Source organism: Coffea arabica, chromosome 5c, assembly GCF_036785885.1.
Source record: "Coffea arabica cultivar ET-39 chromosome 5c, Coffea Arabica ET-39 HiFi, whole genome shotgun sequence".
Taxonomy (NCBI): Eukaryota; Viridiplantae; Streptophyta; class Magnoliopsida; order Gentianales; family Rubiaceae; genus Coffea; species Coffea arabica.
In genome coordinates, this window is record NC_092319.1 from 4,291,098 (window position 1) to 4,316,601 (window position 25,504).

General features: G+C 39.6%; 1 pseudogene; it reads left to right on the forward strand.

Annotated features, from left to right (window-relative positions):
- Nucleotides 1-425: 425 nt before the first annotated feature.
- Nucleotides 426-1,408, forward strand: LOC113689073 (protein EXORDIUM-like 5; annotated as a pseudogene).
- The last annotated feature ends 24,096 nt before the right edge of the window (nt 1,409-25,504 follow it).

Genomic DNA, 25,504 nt, shown 5'->3' on the forward strand with positions numbered 1-25,504 from the left:
GGCAAAATTAGTAAAAGAGTCATGAAGAGGCATCCTTATATTTTTATAAAAAAAATTGCATAGATAAAGTCTAATATTCATAAGGAACATTTCAAGAGGATATAAAACAATTGCAAAATTGGCCAATTTAGTCCCTAAACTTTTTTTTCCCGTCGATTTAGTCCTTATATATTATTTTTAGCCAATTTGATCCTTAAACTTATATTTCGATTCCAATCAAGGAACTCAGCGGCGGAGCCACTGCACAATTTCCTTCAAGCTCCTAATTGAGCAACCCAAAAGGGGTATTTTTGGAATTTCAATGATGGGGCTGTAACAAAAATTAAAAAGAAGTGACATTAAAAAAAAATTATACACAAAATGTTGATTACTAAAACAGCAATAAGAGGAGGAGGAGAAGAATCTCCTCATCATCCCCTTCAACAATGCTGCTACGGCCTCCAATTCCTCCGCTAAGCAGCAGACTCTCCCAAACACAATCGGACTCCTACTTCAACCCAAAGCTTGACCCTAAGTCCCTCTCCGCCTCCAAGAAATTTGAGGGCTCCTCCGACTTGGTCAACCTTCGCTACCACATGGGTCTCGTCCTTTCCTCCCCGATCAACATCTACCTCATCTGGTACGGCTGGTGGGCCGCCTCCCACCAGCTCCTCATCAAGGATTTCCTCCTCTCCATCTCCACCTCTGATCGCTACGCCGCTCCTTCCCCCTCCGTCTCCCAGTAGTGGCGCACCGCCTCCCTCTACACCGACCAGACCAGCGCCAACATCTCCAGCTCTATCCTCATCGTCGGGGAGTACTCCGACCCCCGCTGCTCCAAGGGCACCTACCTCTCCATGCAGCAGGTCATCGCCGCCGCGGTCCGATCGAAGCCCTTCCCCGTCGACCACAAGAACGGCATCTACCTCATCCTCACCTCTGGGTACGTCACTGTCCATGACTTCTGCTGGGCCGTTTGCGGCTTCCACTACTTCATCTTCTTGTCCGTGGTGGCTACATGCTGCCGTACGCCTGGGTGGGGAACTCCAGGAAGTAGTGCCCGGAGGTGTGCGCGTACCCGTTCGCCGTGCCCGGCTACATAGGGGGAGGCGGGTTGGGAGCGCTGGCCCCTCCGAATGCGGATGATAAGCGTGATTGGGCACGAGCTGGTGGAACTGGCATCGAACCCACTGGTGAATGCGTGGTACACGGAGGAGGGCCCCATGGCACCGACGGAGATCGGGGACCTGTGCGAGGGGCTGTATGGGACGGGGGGCGGGGGGAGGGTACATTGGGCAGGTGATGAGGGACAGAGAGGAAAGGACGTACAACGTGAAGGGGAGGAGGGGTCAGGGGTCAGAAGTTTTTGGTGCAGTGGATTTGGAGTCCTGTTTTGAAGGCCTGTGCCGGTCCGAATGAGTTGGACTAGGATTCCCGGAGAGGCAATTCCCCTATTCTCCTCTCCTATTCTCCAGAATCCTACTCTACTACAGTCGCAGTAGCACTTTGCTAGTAGCGGAGGAGTAGTAGTAGTTGTAGTATACCACGACGGTAGTACTCCATTAATCTTTTTAAGTCTGTCTGGTAGTCTATATTTTTTAATTTTTGTTACAACCCCATCATTGAAATTTCAAAAATACCCCTTTTGGGTTGCTCAATTAGGAGCTTGAAGGAAATTGTGCGGTGGCTCCGCCACTGAGTTCCTTGATTGGAATCGAAATATAAGTTTAAGGATCAAATTGACTAAAAATAATATATAAAGACTAAATCGACGGGAAAAAAAAATTTAGGGACTAAATTGGCCATTTTTCCAAAACAATTCTAAAAATCCTGGTGGCAAGGTTTCATTTTCCGAGGACATAAGCAACTAATTTTTAATATTTTGAGGAACTATGAAAAATTTTCTGAAATCTTGGATTTATTTATGCTCCCTGGTGCGCGTCGTTATGCGGAGTATTGTGGACCACAAAACCACAAGTTTTGAGTTTTGACAGCACCGCAGCCGCAGGTCGTCCAGCCAGCCCTTTTCAGACTGACATAGCCGGTTGCCAATCATAGGATCAACTACAAAAGACGCCTTAATATAAGGAGTTGACTAGATTCTCCACTGTGGAATTGACGGATAAGCCCACGTTATAGTTCTTTGGTTGCTTTGTAATTTATTTTATTTGTTTCTTGTCGCTCTTTTGTTTGACCGATTGCTGTCTTTTCTGCGCCACATAGATGGGTGAGTTAATTATTTGAAGCTATTACTTTAGCCTTAGTTGTTTTCCTATTTTCCGCTTATGCCATTCGTTTTGCCTTGATTCAAGATCTATGTTACAAGCTGTTTGGCTGCTTTGTAATTCACTTCTTCTTTGGCCCTATTTTTGATTGAACCCATTGTTCTCTCTGTGGACGACAGAGATAGGACTGATAGGTCAGTTTTTGTTTTTATGCTTCTTTGAATTGAAAGATAAAGACGGCTTCTTCTGTCGGAACTTGGAAGCTTACGTTTCACTCTGACTAACTTTTATTTTCATATTTGCAATGCTATATATATCAATCGTACCTTTTTCTTTTTTGCCTTATATTGTATTTATGTTATTGCCTATTTTTATGATACATTTTTGCCCCTTTATTTTCCCTTTTACTAATTGTTTCTGCTTCCCCAAGTCAATTGGTAATTTTGTTACCCGCTGTTGTGCTACGTTCTCGTGTCACGGGGAGTAGGTAAATTTTTTCCTTTTTGTTTGTTACTAAGGCCAAGGGTACGTTTGATAAAATTGAATTTAAAATTTAAAATTTGAATTCTTTAAAATATTGAATTGTTAAGTATTAAATATAATATGTTTGAGTGCACATCACATTTAGTGATAAGTAAATAATTTATTACTTAATTTTGGGAGCAAGTTTCGTATAGAAAATTCAGTATCACTTAATTAATTCAAATGTTCAATTTGGTTATCAAATTGTTTGAATATGTTAAGATTTGAATAAATTAATTTTAAGTGTTGAACTGAGTTATCCAACAGGATCTAAGAGTGTTGCTTTTATCTCTGCATTAAATGCTTGTGATACTTCCAAAATACACATCTCTCTAAACCACCCGTTTCTTGGTACTTTCATAAAATTTGATTCTATCCTAAGTTTCCGACTACTAATTAGTAGTATAAAATTACCACATGACTCTTATGTAGTCATTTTTTTATGCACAAAAATATCAAATCTCATCTTTTTAGTAGTAAAAAATAATATGAATTGAGTCAAATTTCACTTTTAAGAGAAAATCTAAATATGAATTGCGTTAGATCTTATTTTTCTATGAGCAAAAATGAATACAAATCGACTTATTTATTTAATTACGAATAAGATTTGATCTTTTTGCACATAAAAAAATGACCATGTAGAGGTTACGTTCTGAATTCAGAATAATAAGTTATCGAAAATCTGAATTGCTACTAAATTTTATGACTTGATTTTTAAGGGACGTAAAGTTATTATTTTAAAAGCGAATGATAAAAAAAATCATTTGACAAAATATGATGAGCATTTTAAATGATTTTTCCAACTAATTAAGGGGAGAGAGAAGAAATAGAAATAGAAAAAGAAGAGAACAAAGGAAAGAAACACGTGTAGCTAGACGACCACATCCGAGGTCACGTGCACCCCGAGCAGCCCATGAATGATGAGAACTCGGAAAGCCCTCAAGCGGCTTTTATCTATTTTTAGGAACGAACATGCACCTACTATGGGTTTAAATAATTACTGGTTAATTATGGGTGGGACGAAAATGGGTTAGATCCATTTTGGTATCACCCAAATACCTAATAAATCCCATTTTATTTTTTAAACTGTTTTTTTTTCCTTATTAATCAAATGCCTCAGCATTGCTTTGTCTTTTTTATATCATCTTAGTTAGTTTGTTTGACTTTGTAAAACTTCTATACTTCTTTTCATATATTGTGTGGTAATTTTTGAAACTAAACAAAATTTACCAGATATGAAATTCATAAAAGATCAAATTCATGCAAATAAAAAGCATAGATAAGAACTAGTTCAGTGTTTTGCACCAATAAATGATCAATAAACGACCAATTCGCTAGCTTTTGACATAAGGAAACATCAGAAAACAATTAAAGAACATGGAAAGAAGCATACACAAATTCTTCTAAATTTTAAAGCTAAAGCCAATAGTTAAGCATATAATATGTTTGTGGAAGAGCAGGTTAGCACTCAAATCGCTATCAAGAAAGGACAATGCAAATGGTATAAAAATTTTTGACTGCAAGTATATATATAAGTCAAATTAGTAGTTTTAGGGCAAATATCGGATCGATCCCACGGAGAACTACTTTGCAAGTACTAGGTTCTTACTTACTCTATTATTTAAACTTAATAATCAATTTGATCAAAAGAAGTTATAATTATTACTACCTAACTAGTCTTAATTAAATAATTGCAAAGTAATAATGGAGAAAATTCACTAAACACTTGAGTCTAGGGATATAGATCCCACTTATGACATAAAAGATACAAATGAATAGATTTACCTCTTGTTAACTAGAGATTCATTTTCAATATTACCAAATCTCATTCTCATGAAAAAATGACCTAAAATAGACTAGTTTTCCCTATTCTCATGGTGAATAACTAGGTTTACTCTTACTTACTTCATGAAATGCAAATTTGATGCACCAAATTCATGCAAATAAAGAGCATAGATAAGAACTAGCTCAGTGTTTTGCACCAATAAGTGATCAATAAACGACCAATTCGCTAGCTTTTAACACAAGGAAGCATATACAATTCTTCTAAATTTTAAAGCCAAAGCCAATAGTTAAGCATATAATATGTTTGTGGAGGAGCAAGTTAGCACTCAAATCGCTAAAGTTTTGATTTTCTTATACTAGTAATTTGGAAAAGGTTTCAGATTTCATGTATTCAATCTAGTGAGGTTTCTTTCCTAAATACTATCATAACAACTTCAACACCCATTGCTAATGAACTTGTAGTGTAGCAAAACTTTGCTTGGTAATTGACTCACAATTTGTATCTGCACATTCTGTTCCCCAAATAGAGAAAAGGGAGACCCAGAAATCCTCAAATCGCATAAAAAATTGAAGTTTCAAAGTTAGATATCCTTCAAGTAGTGCTGTGAAACAGGAAAACGTGCAACAGATCTTTTCATATAATTTGATAACCTTTCAAGGACAAAGAACTTTTTCATGGTTTATCAGCCAATTCTCTATTGTGCAGCATAACTACATCGGGATTGATCATCATAAAAGTCTGTGTAAAAGACAAAAAGAAATCTTTGTTATCTGTTTAGCTTTCTTATCTGTTGTTGGTGAGAGAGAATAAGATATCTTTGATTCTTGACGGATACCTTCAAAAAAAAAAAAAAAAAGAAGATTCTTGACGGATGGAAATTGCTGGCCTGCCTAGGAAAGACAAATGCTGGTGTAATATTACGAAACTCTTCAAATAGGTGAGATTTTAATGTACCATTGAAATCTTAATTTTATATATGTGTGTAAGATTCAATAGAAAAGGTGAAATCTTAATATACCATTGTTTCCTGAAAAATGTTTTTGGGGAACGTTAGAGAGTGGCGTCGTCCAGGGAAAAATGTATGCATCTTAACATGATCAGCTCAAAGTTTAAGTTTCCAATTTATAAGATATTGGATATTTTAATAAAAAAAAACGTTGAATCATTCAAAAGTGTAATTTATGTCTTTAAAATGAGATTTATGTCTTGAATTTTGTAACCTATGTAATGATTAGTGAGGATGCTCACCTCGGCCACCCCGCGTGTCCGAGGTGAACTCACCTCGTCCCTCATCGGAGCTCGTCCGTATCTTGGGCATAACCCCTGAGCTCGGCCACTTCCCTAGCCTACCGTGTAGGTGACCTCGGCACCCCCACCTCGGCTGCACGCTGATGATGTCAACCAATCTGACATCTTCCAGAGTCAGGGTGCTTTATCTGAAAAGCACTGAAGGCACTTAATGGCTACTGTACAAAGCCTCCCTGTCATGCTACCCAGACGGCTACAGTGTCAGAGTCAGACCTCCCGCAGGGAGCCGTAATGTCAGGATGCGGGTCCCACCGGCATGAGCCCTCCGATCTATCCTTTACTCCTACTCTATAAATATCTCTCATGCACACCTCAAGTAAGCATATACACTGTTCATTAACTCATATTCTCATTATTCTCGTTCTCATACTAACTTGATCGTCGGAGTGATCTCAGGGGAGAAGCCCCGCCATTCACTTCAGACAAAAGGGTGACTTCAGACATAAGAACTCACCTCACCTCATCTCAGAGAGGACTGATTCAGGTCGGCATAGCTACCAACCAAAAATCACCTCTTCAATTAGGTTTATGAATTCATTTAGTGGATTTTTACTGTTATATAATAAACTTATACCTTTTCAATTTGTAGTTGAAAATATGGTATTTATTCCTATATTTTAATACTCCTAATTTCTCATCCTATAAATAGAGGCTTTTATCAACCAAGTCTTACACATACTTTGCTATCTTTAGACAGCCTTTTATTTTTCTTTCTCTCACTACTATTGGAGTTGAGAGGGTAAAGAACAGGGTTTGGGTTCAAGTTGTAGTCTTGTACAAAGTTTTTCTTTTATAATAAAGAATAAGTTTTTCTCATTGGACGTAACTTTAGTACGTTAAATCTTATGTATCACTTACCTTTCATGGTTATGGTTTGATTGTCACTAAATTATTGTGTACTTAAAATCTCAATAGTTATATATTCTGCGTTTGAATCTCAACATTTACTCCGCGTGGTAGCAAAACGATATCTAGCTTTAGGTAGTGATGCACATAACAAGCTTCTTAGATGCGGTTCAATCCCTCGGGAATAGACGCGGTATAGAAGCTTAACTTCATATTTGGCACCTGATTCATAGATTTTGTCCGCCAAGGATGCTCGAGAAGCATATTCCAATAGCATTTTATACACTATGGTATCATCTCTTGGCAAGTAACACCTAGAGGTGGCAAAATGGCCGAGATGAATAGGATTTGCTTAAGTTTGATAGGACCAAATAATATGGATTTAGTACCAATCTTGTCTATATGTGATTTGGAACTAATTTGGACAATCACTTTGGGATGACTTTAGATTGATCTTACCCTCCGATACCTACGGATGGCAGCAGGGCGGGATTGGGACGGGAGGTAGGCGATTGCCCACTACCTCCCCTGCCCTGCCCCGTTTCCCCCGCGGGTGCTCCCCGTGGTGCACTAGAGAGAGAAATTAATGCTTTAATGATCCAAGAAAAGGAGAAAAAGGTGAGGGGATGGATGGATATAAAGTTCTTAGCAGATTTTATTTGTTAAGCTCCTTCTGAGAGAGAAGAAGAGAAGCTCTCATTTTAGATAGATGTATCGCACCCGTGGAGGAGTAGCAAAGTTTTGAAACGTTAAACATAAAGCAATTAAAAGATATGAAAACGAGATAAAGTAACCAAAGGAGGGTTACTCAGAGGATTTATGCTAATGATTGTCATCATAATCTTCAGATAATTTCCGTCTTCCACGCATCCCTGTTATGCACAACTCACCTTATTATATTTCAGTGGAAAGTTCTTTCTCTCTTCAGTATCATTTGAAAATTTATCACTTTTCTGTTCAGTTAATTATCTGTTAATCTTGGGAATATCTTTTTGGTAATTAGAGGTACACAAAAAAAGGTTCAGTGTGTCTATTGACACCACATTACAGTTATCGTTTTAGAAGGAATGATATAAAGAAAACTGGGGTGGTAATTAAGTGCTTTTTCTTTGAATTATTGCTGTTTGTACTGTAGCTGAAATGTATGTGTTTGTGATTTTTTTTTTGATAAATATTTTGTAGCTGTTTGACATGATTTTGGCTTTGTTACATGCTGAGCTCTCTGCAATTTTGTTTTGATCAATTTTGTGTAGTCAATTGAAATAATTTGGGCTTTCTTACATGTTGAGCTCTCTGTAAATGAGCAGCCGGCAGTTTAACTTCCATGCTGAAGTAATTCTAGTTGTGGTATTGTGCTAAGAATCAAGAAATTTGACTTCTCAAGATTCAGAGGTTTAAGGGCTCAAGGTGGCAGACTTGGGATTTCTGATATCTACCTTGTATATAAAAAGAAAGCCAAGTTACTGTAGCTAAACATATTTTTGACATATGTATTATATATATTTTTGACAAGTGGACCTTTGATTATTTTACCTAAATTTTTCCTTCCCTTTTTTGATTCAATTGGGCTAAAGGATTAAAATATTTTTTCTCCTTGAGAAAATCAACTCCATCTCTTTTTTTTCTTCTTGCAGTAACTACTGTCATCTCTCACCTTTTTTATTTTTTATTTTTTAAAACTAATCTAACTAAGATTGTTGCCATGTTCTTTTTTTTTTTTTGTCAAGATGATAACTACTTAGCAAAAAGAATTCTTTATTATTTTTTATCCCATTTTACATTTTCTTTTCTTCCTTTTTTCTTCAACTCTAATCTCTCATGTTTGCTCTATTTTTTTATCATAATATTATAGCCAACTGGCATTTGTTTGTTAAATTTATAGGATGATGTTTTATTTGGTAGTTCTTCATAGTTAAAAGGTGAAATATTAAAATATGTAAAAAAAAAAATTAGAATTCATTTTATACCAATGATCATTTTCTATGAATAATAGAACAAAAATTCATTCTTTTATTTTCTTCTCCTATGATTTGATTTCTTACTTCACATTTTGATTTCTTACTTCACTTTTTTGTTTCCTTTTCTTTGTTTTTTGGTTACATTTTGTAATTATCTATAATTTTGTGTATTTTTTTAGGAGAAAGATATATCATGTGATGTTTCCACGAAGATAAATCTAACTAGGCATTCTTGTACCTCCGTTTTTCTCCATTTCTTTCTTTTTGCAATTACTTTATGGCCTATTAAATTTAATTGAAGGATCCAATAAGATTTTGTATATATTTAAACTAAAGTTAATTTTTGTTTGTTTTTTAATTACTCAAGTGTTGTAGTATGAATTGGGTTGGTATACAAGGATTGCAGTCGGTGGTGGAAGTCACAATTGAGGTTTTCGGGCTAGAGTGTGACTTGACAAAAAATTGTTAGAAATTTCAATTTTTATTAGGAAGATGTTTTTGCAATTAAAAAAATAGTTCAATTCTAATTTGTATATGTAGACCAGGAAACATGTCAATTCATATTTTTATCTAACCTTGCTATTTATATTCAGGAGTTGCATGATAATGTTGTCACCTTTAGGGCGGAATTTAAATAGATGAACTAGATTCTTCTATCAAAAGAAAGAAAAATATGAAAGTTTATAGTAAGCTATATTGATGTTGAAGATTGTGCCATGTTTTAGTAGCTTCCTAAACTTTTTCTCATTATTAAAGTACTAAAAGTATTACGACTGCTTTTGATTTAGTTTTAACTAAAACTATACTACTATTAATACACCAATGCACTTATAGGGTATTAAGTTTCTCTTCTTTTTGGGTATCATCATAATAGTGGTTCAAAAATCTTTATTCAAATCACAATAAATAGAGAGGTTGACTTCATAGATGGAATTTCTCTTCACAACAAATTTTGAGAGAAATTTTATTTATACTACATATTGTGTTAATTGTGTTCCTACAATAAACAAAAACTATACGATAAAAATAATAGCAAAAGTATGATTAACAAAAATGAGAGTTCAAATAATATTTGTCAAATTTAATTGCTTTGATGCTCAATTTTTCTCCTATATTTCTATTCATTCATCATGTGTCAAAATAATTTGATGCTATGCATTCGACTAAATTTCTAGGGGGCCCAAACTGTGCTTTGCACAGTTCAAGTACCTCTAGTTATATTTATATATAGATTTCCCTCTTAACTATGGCTGTGAAGACATTGAATAATATATGGATTAGACGGTGCAATGCCCTTGTGGAGATTGGAAGTGCCATATTATTAAGTACAAAGGAGATGACCAACCAACTGTTGGATCACATTCATGAAGAATGAAACAACAATTTCTTCGTTGAATGAAGTTGTTTTTACTCCTTATGTTGGCTAGATATTTCGAAGTGATGATGAAGCTTTTGAATGTTATAGAAACTTTGCTCGAAAGAATGGGTTCTCAATCAGGAAAGCCTGTCCAACAGAAAGCCAAAATTTAGGGATTTTGTTTGTTACCGTTCAGGATTTAATGAGTCAGTCAAGGAAGAAAGCCAATGTGGAGCATCCACTGGATCGAAAATCAGTACTGTGTGGTTGTTATGCAAAAGTACTGTACCTAACAAAGGAGGTTGTAGATGGCCAAGCTCAATGGTATGTCTCTCAGTTCAGTAATGTTCATAACCACGAGCTAATGGAAGGTGTCTCTCAGTCTCCAGTGCAGCTACTTCCTACCCACAGAAAAATTCAAGAGGCAGACCAAGAGCGCATCCTTCTACTCTCTAAAGCTGGATTTCCCGTGAATGGAGTTAGAAAATGGTGTTCAACCAAATCAATTGCCTTTTATTGAAAAAGATGTAAGGAATTGTGTCAGGACATGTAAAAAGACAGTTCAAGAAAATGATGCTATGCTGTCTGAGAAGAGGAAACTCAGGTTAGCTGAGTTGGCCACCAGGGAGTAGGGGTGTATTCGGAAAAGACTGAAAAATCGGTCGATCCAATCTAAATTGGATTTCAGATTTCAGTAAAACAGAATTAGGCAAAACTGAAACATATCGAATTTTAATATTTAGTAAAACTGTCAAGAAACGGATATTAAAAATATATTATTGAATTACCGATTACTGGCTGAATTTTTAAAATTTTTACAATATATACACACACACATATATATATATTAGTTATATCCATACATGTTACTAAGTACTAATTAGTAAATAGTAACTAATTATAACTTAACCAGTAGTTGATGACTACATATTACTACTGACAAACTCATTGATTAGTTTAACTGTTGACTATTTAACTGCTCTGTGTACTAACCACTAACTATTTGACATTTAGTAATGGTTTACTGCATTACGGAATTGGTTTAGTACTCCCTCTCTTTTTTTATAACTGACGTTTAAGATTTTGCACACCAATTAAGAAAAGTTTTTCATTGCTTAAATATGTACATTACTTTCCTTTTGTACCCTCATTAATTGTCCAATTCACTCATGTTTTCTCTCACTAGAGTACTAAATGGTGCTGTTTTACTAGGCCAAAAGCAATGCAAACTAACTCCCACCAAACTAAATGTTTCTAAAATGAAGCAATAATTACTAGGAGTAGTAATTTAGTACCCTGTATTGGAAAAGAGAGATACAAGGGTAAAATTGTGAAAAAATAATTAATACTGAATGGGGATAATAAAACGACAGATAAAAGTACACTAGAGCAAATTTCTTAAACGTCAGTTATAAAAAAAGAAGGGAGTATTAGTTTACTGCATTACGGATTGATTGGTGTTTGTATTGGGGAAATGACAAGATGCAATGTTGACTTGTCACTTTTTGTTTACTTAATGCAATGATGAAATGATGAGTTGATGACTGATCATGTGCTGGTGTTTTTTTTTTAGTGAAAAGCTGAAAAAACATATGCAATATTATTTTGGTGTAATAATATTTTTGTAGAAAATTGAAATATTTTAGCTTACTATCGACATTTAGAATTTCGGATGTAACCAAACTACCAGTTCTCCGACCAAAATCTAGACTATTTGGCAAAAAGAGATCGGAATCAGGAATTGAAATGATTCCAATTCTTTCTATTTGGATTACATGTATTGAATTTAGAGTCTTAGAGTGAATCATTAAAATTTGAGAATTTTCAATCCCTAACAAATTGTGAGGTTTTGGTGGACTCCCAAATTTGACTTGAAGACTTCAAAAAAGAAAAGAAAACATATCGTTTTCATCACTCTATCATGTCGACCCAACCTTCATGGTAGCACCTTACCATCAGATTTCCTCTCTCATCTTCGCTCTCATCCCGTATCCATTTCATTACCATCATTTTCTCTCTTCCTTCTCTCTTCACTCTCTCCTCCAACCCTCCATGGCAGCATATGAGAACCTGTAATTTCTCATTTTTTTTTCTAGGGTTTTTCTCGTTAATGGCATATTTTCTGCATTTTCTTTATTAGGAAAATTTTCCTGATAATTTTTATGAGTAAATATAGTTTTTAGATTATTTTCCTAGTATCGGTTAGGTTTTGAGAAATTAAGAGCGTATACCGGACGTGGGACCCGCTAGTGCGGAAAGTTCGGAAAAATTCGGCCAATTAGGTTAAGTTTTGGATACTGGATTTAAATTACCAAGTGTTATGAGATAATTAGAGATTGTTATATGGATTGGTGTGAGAGGAAACAAAGAGATATGTATGCATTAAATAGGGTGACAAGTGTCACCATAGGGTTGGTTGTACTTTATGACCACTATTCATTTTCTTACAAATTGACCAAATAAATCAAAAAATTACCAAAAATTCACCATTTTTCTCCTCATCTTGGCCGGCCACTTCAAGCAAAGAGAAAGGGAAAAGCTCTTCAAATTCTTGCCTCCATCTTGCTCAAATTCAACTAATCAACCATTTGATCTTGCATTTGTTCCATAAAACCTCTTCACTTAGTGTTTGTGAAGTGTTTGGTGAAGTTGTTTGGAAAGCTAAGGTGACTAGTTGCTCTCTCTCTTGTGTTGCTAAGGTGAGTTGTGAAGGAACCTCTCTCCTCCACCTAATGATGTTTAATCCATGATTTGTGGTAGTCTAAGATGTAAAATTGTGGATTATATCTTGATTTTTGGTTGAATTGGTGAAGTTTTATAATTATTGGTGATTTTTCTGTTTTCATATGATTATTATTATTTGGTCATGTATGATGATTGGGAATGATATTTAAGGAAGCTAGAAGGTGGAAAAGTGGTTAATTGCAGGAAATTTCTATTTTGGAAGAAAAATTGGAAAGTTAGGGTTTCATTACCCTTCATTCTGCCCGGCACTGTTCGTCATAGTTAGAGGCCGAATTAGTCTTGGGTTAAAACATAAAAGTTGTAGGGAATGATATTTTAGAAATGCCTGCAAAATTTCAGGCCAATCGGAGTAGCGTAGCTTGTGAAAAGACCGAAATACCCCTGCTGCCCTGGTTTCACCCGAACTTGAGAATTGCTTCTGTAATTGGTTATTTTGGTTGGGAATGCTTCTGAACTGGTTGTTGAGGTCTTATGAAGAATTGTAGCCTGCTGTCTTAGCTTTCGGATGGCTTTGGAATCACTTGATTTGGATTTAAGTAGCCTGAATGATAGTTCGTTAACCAGAATATGGTTTGTCCACCTGTTTCTACGGTTCTGGTTTAGTATCTTGCATTTTTGACCTAGTTGTGCTTTGAACTGGACTGAGTGACCTTCTGGAATATTGTAGCCCTATCTCGTAGCTTCGAAATGGTGTATTTTACACCTCCATCCGATAATCGTAGTGCCATTGGTACCAAAATCGCAAAATAATGTCAAAAACTATTTTTTTTGGATTGAAGTTTAATTCCATTTCCGGATTTTCCTGGTTTACTCTAATGCTTATATATTCTTATCGAATCTTATTTTGAGAGTATTTAGAATTGGTTATGACTTGTAATCGAGTTTTACTGTATTTATTTGACCATGTTAGGACGTGACGGTGGTGCAAGACACTCTTAAGCGAAAGTGCATGAAATATCATTTGCTTGATTGGTGAGTGTACTACTCACTTGTTGTTTACAATGTGGCTTTGGTATATGTGAACTTGATGCCTTGAAGGCTTATTTGCTCCGTTGAAATTGATCAAGTGAGGGTGTACTTGATCGCCCTCACCCATTTGGTATCTCATATGACTGTCTACTGTTTCACTGAAATGATTGAATGATACATGAAATACTGAATTTAATTCATGAATTGGGTGTCGCTTGGACGATTATCCAACGACCCTTACTAATACTACAGAGTTCAACCCCATTGGTAGTCGATTGAATCGAGCCAACGAGGGCTTGGTCGTGAAGGTCGATGAGCCATGGGGACTGTTATATGGAATCTTGTAGTAGTGAGACTCTTGATTCTGGTATACTCGAGTATTACCAAATTTCTACTGTTTGGGGTTCGGGCCTGGTAGGGGTATGTTAGGTGGAAAGAATGGAAGTAAAGTGGAGCCTACGGTTGGTTACTTTGTAAACATTGACAGAGGGTCAATGAAATCCGATCAAGTATACGAGCGAGGAAAGGGGCTCTTGAGAGCCGTCCGTATCTTTTTACCATCTTGTTAATGTGTGATCTTGGTTTATTTCTTTCTTGACCGCTTTATGCCTATATGACTTGGTTGCTTGTGTGATAGTATACCACTGGGCGTAAGCTCACTCTGTTCCTTTTATTTTCCTCACAGGAAAATAAATATTTTTGGATTGGATTTGATAGTTGGTTGCCGAGTTGAGCTAGATGTACATGTCTTTTGTATAGCTCATTGATTGAAACCCTAAATGCACTTTGAGGTCCGTTTCTCTTTTGATTTGGCAAACCCTACATGTATAAACTAATGGGATAATTTGGCATGCCATTTTGGTATGTAAATGTTGAATTTCAAGATGTGTATGTTTACGTAATGTTTGGCCGGATTCTGACGTGGCCGGTACTATTCATGACCGGCTCCGATTTTTATTTTTTTTTATTTTGTAATTTTGACTTGTTACACGCGTTTGTATGTTCCGAAACGTATTAGATCGACGTAAACTGAACCGTTAGTTCTGGCGAGAGTTGGGCAGGCAGCCCGCTAACCCTTTTGGTTCGCCTTAGGGGAAAGTGGGGCTGTCACAGGTGGTATCAGAGCCTATGTTTGAATTGGCCTGGGTGTATTAGAAATGCTTGATTTGAGGGTTATTTTGATTACGTCCTTTAAGATTATTTATGCTTATTTACATTTTTGGTGTAGGATGGACGGTCATGGTGAGTCTAGTAGTCCCCCTGCTGGAGAGCTACCCCGTGGGGTGGTTCCTGTGATTCCGTACCAGATCCGGCCCAGAGGAGCAGTTGTGCGTTAGAGCCCGGCTAACCTCCTCCGACGTTGCGAGTGTCGACACACGTACGCTTATCCTAAAGCTTTGGTGTTGGCCGTGGCCGAGGAACGGAAAGAGTTGGCCGCGGATAATACTAGACTTGAGGCCGAGGTGACCCAACTTAGGGCGGCCAATGAGAAACAGGCCGAGCGCATTAAGGGATTGGAGTACGACGTGCTTGAGGTAGAGGATAGGGTTGATGACCTCTGCACTCAATTTAGGGAAGTCCGTGAGCGTGAGACTAAGCGAGCTCGAAAGGTTAAGGTTCGAGCCGCATCGATCCTGAACCTCTGCGCGGACGTGGTTGAGGGCGTGAGTGACGAGGACTCATGTGCGGGGTCTGAGGCTGGGGTTGGATCCATCCCGTCGGGTGGGTCTACTAGCCCATCGACGGACTAGGTCGCGACTCCTAGGTTTATGGATAGTTTTGTTTCTTGTATATAAGGATAGGGAAAGAGCCTTAGCTAATCGTTTTGTACGTTGGATTAGCTACGTGTATATTTCTTTTGATGAGGCCATTCCCTTGTGGATTGTCCATGCTTGTACTTGACTTGACTGACTGTGAATATGTGACTGTTTGATGTGATATATATATGTGAAAAGCTTTTGAGTGCTTACTTATCATGCTCTTTATTGTATAGCTACTTTCGCCTAACTTGATCTAAACCAATGGAAGGGACACGTAGTGGACGGGGACGTGGGCGCGGTAATAGGCAACCTACGTCAGACCGAGGTGCTGGGGAAACGTCCTCTGGACCTAATCCTGAACCGCAAGTGAACCCCAACGTGCAAATAGCTGCCTCTATGCAGCAAATGACCAACCTGCTGGCCCAAGTGGTGCAGCACCAGGGTCCAAACCCAAACCCTAATCCTGGGAATCCTAGCAACCACATCAAGAGCGAAGACAGAACTCTTGAACGATTTCAAAAGTTTGCTCCACCCAAGTTTATTGGGGGGCCCGACCCGGATGTCGCTGAAAGGTGGTTCGAGAAGATGGTGGATATCTTCGCGGCCTTGCACTATACCGACGAACAGTAGGTGACCTTTTCCGTTTTCCAATTAGAAGGGGCAGCCCGTTCCTGGTGAAATGTCGTTCGGCAAAAATGGGAGCGGGAATAAACGCCTAAAACGTGGGTGAACTTTATGAGAGAATTCAATGCCAAATTTTTCCCTCCTCTGGTCCAGGAGAGAAAAGAAGATGAGTTCATCCGACTTCGTCAAGGGGCGCAGTCGGTAGCAGAGTACGAAAGCCAGTTCACCCGCTTATCGAAATTTGTCCCTGAGTTAATTATGACGGAGCAACGGCGGGTCAGGCGTTTTATCCAAGGTTTGAATGTCGAGATCCAGAAGGACGTCGCAGTGGCTCAGATTAAAGCATTTAGCGAGGCCGTTGAGAAGGCGCAGCGGGTAGAAAGCACTAGATTTCAAGTGAGGAACTTCTAGGCCAAGAAGCGAAGTTTTCCTAGAAGCAGTTCGAGACAGGGGGAGAAGGGTGTTCCTCCAAAGTACGGACTGGCGGTGGACGAGTGGGAGTAGGCAGAGGGACTCCGGCGAGGGGTGGCCAAGTTGGGGGAGGACAAAGAGGCAATTTTCAGGGAGGCTCAGCTTCAGCACCTCGCTGTCCCTGTGGGCATTGTGGGAAGCCAAACCACACGGAGGATAATTACTGGAGGAAGCAAGGGAAGTGTTTACGCTGCGGGAGCGCAGACCACCAATTGGCCACTTGTCCGGTCCTAAAATAAGATGGAAAGGAGAGTCAACAACCGTCGAGAACCAAATCTGGACCTGCCAAAGGAGAGGGGACAAAATCTAAAGTCGCGGCTCGCGTGTATTCGTTAGAGCCCCAACAGGTCCTAAACTCTTCCGAGGTCGTAGAAGGTACGATGCCTGTATTCCACCGCTTTGCCAAAGTTTTAGTAGATTCTGGTGCCACTCATTCCTTTGTTAATCATGCTTTCATGTGTGGCAACGATATAAAACCTGCTAGTTTACCATACGACCTAGAAGTTAGTACACCTACGGGGAATCAACGTTTGGTTACTAGTATGGTTTATGGGATTGTGAAGTTTGGGTAGGAAAGAAAAGGTTGTTAGGGGATTTAATTAGTCTGCCATCAAAGGGTGTGATGTAATTTTGGATATGAACTGGCTAGTCAAATATAATGTCCAACTGGACTGTAAAACGAAAGTGGTAGAATTCCGCATTCCTGGTGAGGCAACCTTAAGGTTGGATATAAGGGGTATGTTAGTCTCATCTGCTTTGATTTCGAGCATTAGGACTAGAAAACTATTAAGTAGAGGGGCGCAAGGATTTTATCTTTTTTTATTAACACCCCTACGAATAAGTTAAAGGTGGATGACGTTGCCATAGTAAAGGAATTTTCGGATGTATTTCCTAATGAGTTAGTAACCCTACCTCCGGAAAGAGGGATAGAATTCAAAATAGAATTCAAGATAGACCTGCTACCTGGAACCTCACATATCTCCAAAACACCATACCGAATAGCCCCTGCAGAGCTCAAGGAGCTAAAGTTGCAATTGCAAGATCTTCTGGAGCGGGGATTCATTCAAGAGAGTGAGTCTCTTTGGGGAGCTCCTGTCCTGTTTGTAAAGAAAAAGGACGGAACCTTGAGGATGTGTATCGACTACCGGGGCCTGAACAACGTCACGGTTAAGAATAAATATCCACTGCCACATTGATGAGTTGTTCGACCAACTGCAAGGAGCAGTGGTCTTTTCAAAACTGGACCTCCGACAAAGGTACTACCAATTGTTGATTAGGAGGGAGGACATTCCGAAAATCGCTTTCAATTCCAGATATGGGCATTACGAATTCGCAGTTATGCCCTTCGGACTAACCAATGCTCCTGCCGCCTTCATGGACCTTATGCATAGGATTTTTAAGCCATATTTAGACCGATTTGTCGTTGTTTTTATTGATGACATTTTGGTCTACTCCAAAACACGCGAGGAGCATGAGCAGCATTTGAGAGTGGTGTTGCAGACCCTAAGGGAGCATCAGTTGTACGCCAAGTTCAGTAAGTGCGAGTTTTGGCTGGAGAAAATCGCTTTTCTAGAGCACGTAATCTCCCAAGAAGGTATCTCGGTTGACCCAGCAAAAGTAGAGGCCGTGACCAATTGGAAGAGGCCAGAAAATCCCACAGAGATCCATAGTTTTCTAGGGCTCACTGGGTATTACCAACGTTTCATTAAAAACTTCTCCAAATTAGCAGGACCTTTAACTGACCTGACGAAGAAACATGGTCGGTTCGTATGGAATACCCGATGTGAGACGAGTTTTCAAAAACTAAAGAAAAGGTTGACCATGGCTCCAGTGCTAGTCTTAGCAAACAGAGTAGACGGATTTGTTGTGTATACTGACGTGTCACGAGAAGGCCTAGGTTGCATTTTAATGTAGAACCGTAATGTGATCTCTTTTGCCTCTAGGAAGTTGAAACTTCACGAGCAAAATTACCCGACCCACGATCTGGAGCAAGCCGCCATTGTTTTCGCGCTGAAAAAGTGGAGACACTACCTATATGGGGTGACCTTTGAGATTTCCTCGGACCATAAAAGTCTTAGGTACCTCTACTCCCAGAAGGAATTGAACATGAGGCAACGACGATGGATGGAATTTTTGGAGGATTACGACTGTACAATCAACTCCCATCCGGGAAAGGCAAACGTGGTAGCCGATGTCTTGAGTCGTAAGGTTCAAGTAGTAGGGTTGATGATCAAAGAGTGAGATTTATTAGAATCCGTATGTGAGTGGAAACCCTGTCTTGGGAGTCATAAGGTGAGTTTTGGCAACGTTAAAGTAACCTCCACTCTACTGGAACGCATTAAAGAGGCACAAAAAGAAGATTTGATGGTAAGGAAGTGGAGAAAGGAGAAACAACGGATTTCAATTTTAGTCCTGATGGTATTTTAAAATACCGAAACCGGATAGTGGTGCCGAAGGAGGAAGTGTTGAAAACGGAGATTCTAGAGGAAGTTTATCGGTCCAAATATACAATCTATCCGGGTAGTAGTAAAATGTATCAAGACCTGAAAGGAACCTATTGGTGGGACAATATGAAAAAGGAAATAGCTTTGTACGTGCAAAAATGTCTCATTTGCCAACAGGTGAAAGCAGAGCATCAAAAACCATCAGGCCTGTTACAACCCCTGGAGATACCCGAGTGAAAATGGGAAAACATCACAATGGATTTCGTTTCAGGTTTGCCGCGGACGCAAAGAGGGCACGATGCCGTTTGGGTAATCGTCGATCGATTAACCAAATCGGCCCATTTCTTGCCAGTAAACATGAAGTACTCCATGGACAAATTGGCCCAACTGTACATGGACGAGATTGTAAGGCTACACGGCGTTCCTGTGAGTATCGTTTCTGATAGACATCCCCGGTTCGTATCTCGATTTTGGCAGAAGTTCCAAGAAATCCTAGGGACTAAACTCAACTTGAGCACGACCTATCACCCTCAGACGGATGAACAATCAGAGCGGACGATCCAAACTCTCGAGAACATGCTACGAACTTACATTCTGGATTTTGGAGGCAACTGGGGTCAACACATGACCTTAGTAGAGTTTGCGTACAACAACAGCTACCATTCGTCGATTCAAATGGTTTCATACGAGGCACTATATGGACCAAAATGCAGGTCACCGATCAACTGGGACGAAATTGGCGACAGGAAGACACTAGACCCGACAACTATTCCATGGATGGAAGATGTAACAGCCCCACCTTCCCCTAAGGCGAACCAAAGGGGTTAGAGGACTGCCTGCCCAACTCTCGCCAGGACTAACGGTACAGTTTACGTCGTTCTATTACGTTCCGAAACATACCAAACATATATATATACATCAATTCAACATTTACAAGCCAAAACGGCCTACCAAAATCATTCATCATGGAAGTACATATTCGGTTTGCCTATCAAAAGGAAATGAACCCGATACACATTAGGGTTTCATTTCGAGAGCTATACAAAAGATATTTACAAGCTCAACTTGGCAATTGACTATCCAATCCATTCTCAAAAGTAGTTATATCCCTGTAAGGAAAACAAATAACACAGAATGAGCTAAAGCCCAGTGGTATACTACTACAATAGAAACCAATAGCATATATCATAACCAATCACTTAAAGTACAGAAATAAGCAATGGAGCAAAACGGTAAAAGGATACGGTCGGCTCTCAAGAGCCCATTTCCACGCTTGCAATCTTGATCCAACCTCATTGACTCTCCGTCAATGTTAAAAGTACCAATCCGTAGACCACCCTGTACTTCCAATCCTTCCACCCATCATACCCCAACCGGGCCCGCACTCCATTCAGTCATTTTGGGTAATACTCGAGTATACCGGAACCAAGGGTCTCAATACCACAAGGTTCCCCAGTACAGTCCCCGTGGCAATTCAATCTTCACGACCAAGCCCTCGCCGGCTCGATCCAATTGACTACCAAACGGGGTTGAGCTCAGTAATACAGTAAGGTCGTTGGACATCGTCCAAACAACACCAAATCAGTTTCCATAAAATGGAATGCAATAACTCATATATCAAGTTCAGTAAGACAGTGAAACAGTAGACAATCAGTGATACTATCAAAAGGGGTGAGGGCGGTCAAGTACACCCTCACCTTAATCAATTCCAATATCCAAGTAAGCCTTCAAGGCATCACATATACATTTAGTAAAGCCACATAATAACATTTAAGTGAGTAGTATACTCACCAATCAATTAAGTGCTATTTCATGCACTTCCGTCAGGAGAATGTCGTGAACCACCGTCACGCCCTAGAACACGTAAACAAATGCAATGAGACTCGATAGCGAGTCACAAAACAATGCCAATCACAACCCCAATAGGGTTTTGCAAACATATATAAGCATCATAGGAAACCAGAAATTAGGAAAAGGGCTTTAACTTAGGCCTTGATAAGAAAATCGGTTTTGACGTCAGAATGCGGTAATGGCACAACTCTCACTACAATTATCGGATGGGGGTGTAAGACCCACCGTTTCGAAGCTATGGGACAGGGCTACAATAATGTAGAAGGTCACTCAATCCAGTTCCTGACCCAACTAGGTCAAAAATGCCAAACACTAAACCAGAATCACCAAAACAGGTTTGCAAAACACAGAAAACTGTAATCGGTATATCTCAGTCCATACAAGTCCAAATGCCGAAATTCCAAAGGCATAAGTTAGCTAAGACATCCAGCTACATTTCATCAGAAGACACCAACTCCAAAATCCAAACCAATTCCAGTCAAAAAGGCCAATTACTATCGCAGTTTTCGTATTCTGACCAAAGCAGAACAGCTACAGTAATTTCGTCATAACTCACTCTACACTAATCCAAATGCCCTGAAATTTTACAGACACCTTAAACACATCAATACCTACAACTTTCATGTTTTGAGCAAAGTCCAATTCGGCCTCTAACCTTATGATCTAAAACCGGACAGAATTGGGAAAAATATGAACCCTAACTTTCCATTTTCCATCCAAATCCAAAATTGATTGCATTTATCAACAATTCACACCTCCTAGAGTCATTATAGTCCATTGCCAATCATCAAAGATGGCTACAACATCCATTTCATATTAAACCAGAAAATTCATCATAAAATGGAAAACTTCACCAAAACTCTTCAAATCAAGAAATAAATCACATATTTCATCACTCAAGCCACCATTAGGCACAAAATAACCATCATTAAGTATAAGGAAGTAGTAGGGTGTTCAAGCATAACTTACCAAGAAACAAGAGATGTAGAGAGGTGTTGGACACTTAGCTCTTCAAACAAACTTCACTACAACCCTTACTAGCACTAGAAGATAGGATTTTATGGAGTGAAATCTAGTCTAAGCTTTTGTTTATGGAAGATTGAAGCTTATGGAAGCTTGAAAGTTGGAGAAATTCCTTTCTTCTTTGCAAGGAGAGGGCCGGCCATAAGAGGTAAGAAAATGGTGATTTTTGTGCATTTTTTTGATATTTAATCCTTTGGTCAAAAAAGTCAAGAAAGTGAATAGTGTTTCTTAAAGTCCAACAAATGAGAAGGTGACACTTGTCACCTCCATAAATGCATTCTTATCTTTCTTTTCTCTCTCACATCAATCATTTCACACACTCTACTTATCTCTTAACACCCGATAACTTTTTCACAGTATCCGAAACTTAACCTTATTGGCCGAATTTTTCCGAACTTTTCGCACTAGTGGGTCCCACGTCCACTATTTACTCTTAATTTTCTAAAAACTCTCCAATACTAGAAAAATCATCTAAAAACTATAACTGCTCATAAAATCCACCCAGATAATATTTCTAAGCCAGAAATGCAAAAATTATGCAATTAAGGGAACTAAAATCCTAGGAAAATGATTAGGGTTTTTACGGGTTCTCACACTCTTTCCCCGTTAAAAGAATTTCGTCCTCGAAATTCCTTATCATTGACTACTCCGGAATTAAATTGAGCTTTATACTTCGCTAACAGATCTGTGCCCCTTCACTGGCCAGGTTCAGTAAATTCTTACCTTCCACGTCCTCTAATGGGTCAAAAACTTGATGTTGTTCTAAAGAGTACACCCGAGAGGACATTTTTGATCCATCCTTGTCCCCCTTCGACTGGTCAGGGTGGGTCGTGGTTGGTGGCAGAGTCCCTTGTCGCTCGCGCAGGCGTGCTGGACAGTTAGCAATTTGATGTTCGGCACTCCCACAGAGCAAGCATTTTCCTCCTTTCCTCCAGCAATTGTCCTCCGAGTGGTTTAATTTTCCGCAATACCCGCAGGGTCCGCGTGCTGCAGAAGCTGAGCCTCCTCTTGACGGCCTCTCTGGTGACATTTCCGGCATCCTCACTCCTCCCGTTCCCCGCCCAAATTTGGGAGGGATATTTTCATCCTCCTGTCCCGAATTGTTTCCAGGAAATCCTCTCTTTTTCGCCTGAAAGTTTTTCACCTGGAGCCTAGCATTCTCTACCCGTTGTGCCTTTTCCACTGCTTCACTGAAGGCGTTAATTTGGGCTGCCGCGAGATCCTTTTGGATTTCTACGTTCAGGCCCTGGACAAATCGCCGTATTCTTCGTTGCTCGGTCAAGATCAACTCAGGCGCAAACTTGGATAAGCGGGTAAATTGACTTTCATATTCTGCCACAGTTTGAGCCCCTTGGCGGAGCCTAATGAACTCGTCCTCCTTCCTCTCCTGGACTAGAGGAGGGAAAAACTTAGCATTGAACTCTCTGATGAAGTTCACCCAAGTCCTAGGTGTCTGTTCTCGTTCCCACTTCTGCCGAATTACGTTCCACCAGGAACGGGCTGCCCCCTCAAGCTGGAACACGGCAAAAGTCACCTGCCGTTCGTCAGAGTAGTGTAAGGCTGCAAATATGTCAACCATCTTTTCAAGCCATCTCTCAGCAACGTCCGGGTCGGGTTCCCCAACAAACTTTGGCGGAGCGAACTTTTGAAACCGTTCGAGTGCTCTATCTTCGCTCTCGATATGATGGCCAGGGTTTCCGGGGTTAGGGTTTGGATTTTGGCCCTGTTGCTGCACCACTTGTGCGAGCAAGTCTGTCATTTGCTGCATAGCAGCAGCTATCTGTACATTAGGGTTTACTTGCGGTTCCAAATTGGGTCCAGTAGAGGTTTCCCCCGTACCCCTAATCGGTGTAGGTTGTCTAGTTCTGCGTCCACGGCCTCGACCACTTCGGGTGCCTTCCATCAGTCTAAGTCAATCTAGGTCATCAAATAAATACACTGTTAAAGGGCACCTAACCCTCCTTTCCGTAGCACCAGACAGGAACAATGAAACAAGAATAAGCAACTCAAACATTTACTGCGAAGAGCATTTAAACACATAACACGTATACATAGATCACATGACCAGGTTAAGCAATCATACGGAACAGTCAGTCAAGTACATATGAAGTCATTGCATGAAACAATAGGGTCCTCAAAAGTACTTTGAACAACTAGGTCACAAGTGCAAAAGAACTCACGGAAAGCTTTTCCCCTTCTAGGGCTTCGTCCAAATATTTATATCTTAATCAAGGTCGATCACGCTTAACCATACCCGAACAAACCACACGAAGTTCCATAGAATCGCCTTTCTAGTTCACCAAATCCTTTCTAACCTAGGCCTTCATATCTTTCGTATCCGGGCGCAAGAATCTCGTCTAAGATAATTCACATCTCGAGCCGGCCGGTCCCAAGAGTAAACCATCCTTATTTAAGATTCCTACCCGACATACATACCAAACTTCCTCGAGTCCCACAATAATGATTCATACACTTATCACATGCCCGGTTTATAACTTACGCTCAAACGAGCACTTAGACATATTCATGAAATTAGGACCACAACACCCCTTGGCCCAGTCTCACTCCGCGCAGAGACCACGCGACGTGGCTCTGATACCACTTGTAACAGCCCCACCTTCCCCTATGGCGAACCAAAGGGGTTAGCGGACTGCCTGCCCAGCTCTCGCCAGGACTAACGGTACAGTTTACGTCGTTCTATTACGTTCCGAAACATACCAAACATATATATATACATCAATTCAACATTTACAAGCCAAAACGGCCTACCAAAATCATTCATCATGGAAGTACATATTCGGTTTGCCTATCAAAAGGAAATGAACCCGATACACATTAGGGTTTCATTTCGAGAGCTATACAAAAGATATTTACAAGCTCAACTTGGCAATTGACTATCCAATCCATTCTCAAAAGTAGTTATATCCCTGTAAGGAAAACAAATAACACGGAATGAGCTAAAGCCCAGTGGTATACTACTACAATAGCAACCAATAGCATATAGCATAACCAATCACTTAAAGTACAGAAATAAGCAATGGAGCAAAACGGTAAAAGGATACGGTCGGCTCTCAAGAGCCCATTTCCACGCTTGCAATCTTGATCCAACCTCATTGACTCTCCGTCAATGTTAAAAGTACCAATCCGTAGACCACCCTGTACTTCCAATCCTTCCACCCATCATACCCCAACCGGGCCCGCACTCCATTCAGTCATTTTGGGTAATACTCGAGTATACCGGAACCAAGGGTCTCAATACCACAAGGTTCCCCAGTACAGTCCCCGTGGCAATTCAATCTTCACGACCAAGCCCTCGCCGGCTCGATCCAATTGACTACCAAACGGGGTTGAGCTCAGTAATACAGTAAGGTCGTTGGACATCGTCCAAACAACACCAAATCAGTTTCCATAAAATGGAATGCAATAACTCATATATCAAGTTCAGTAAGACAGTGAAACAGTAGACAATCAGTGATACTATCAAAAGGGGTGAGGGCGGTCAAGTACACCCTCACCTTAATCAATTCCAATATCCAAGTAAGCCTTCAAGGCATCACATATACATTTAGCAAAGCCACATAATAACATTTAAGTGAGTAGTATACTCACCAATCAATTAAGTGCTATTTCATGCAC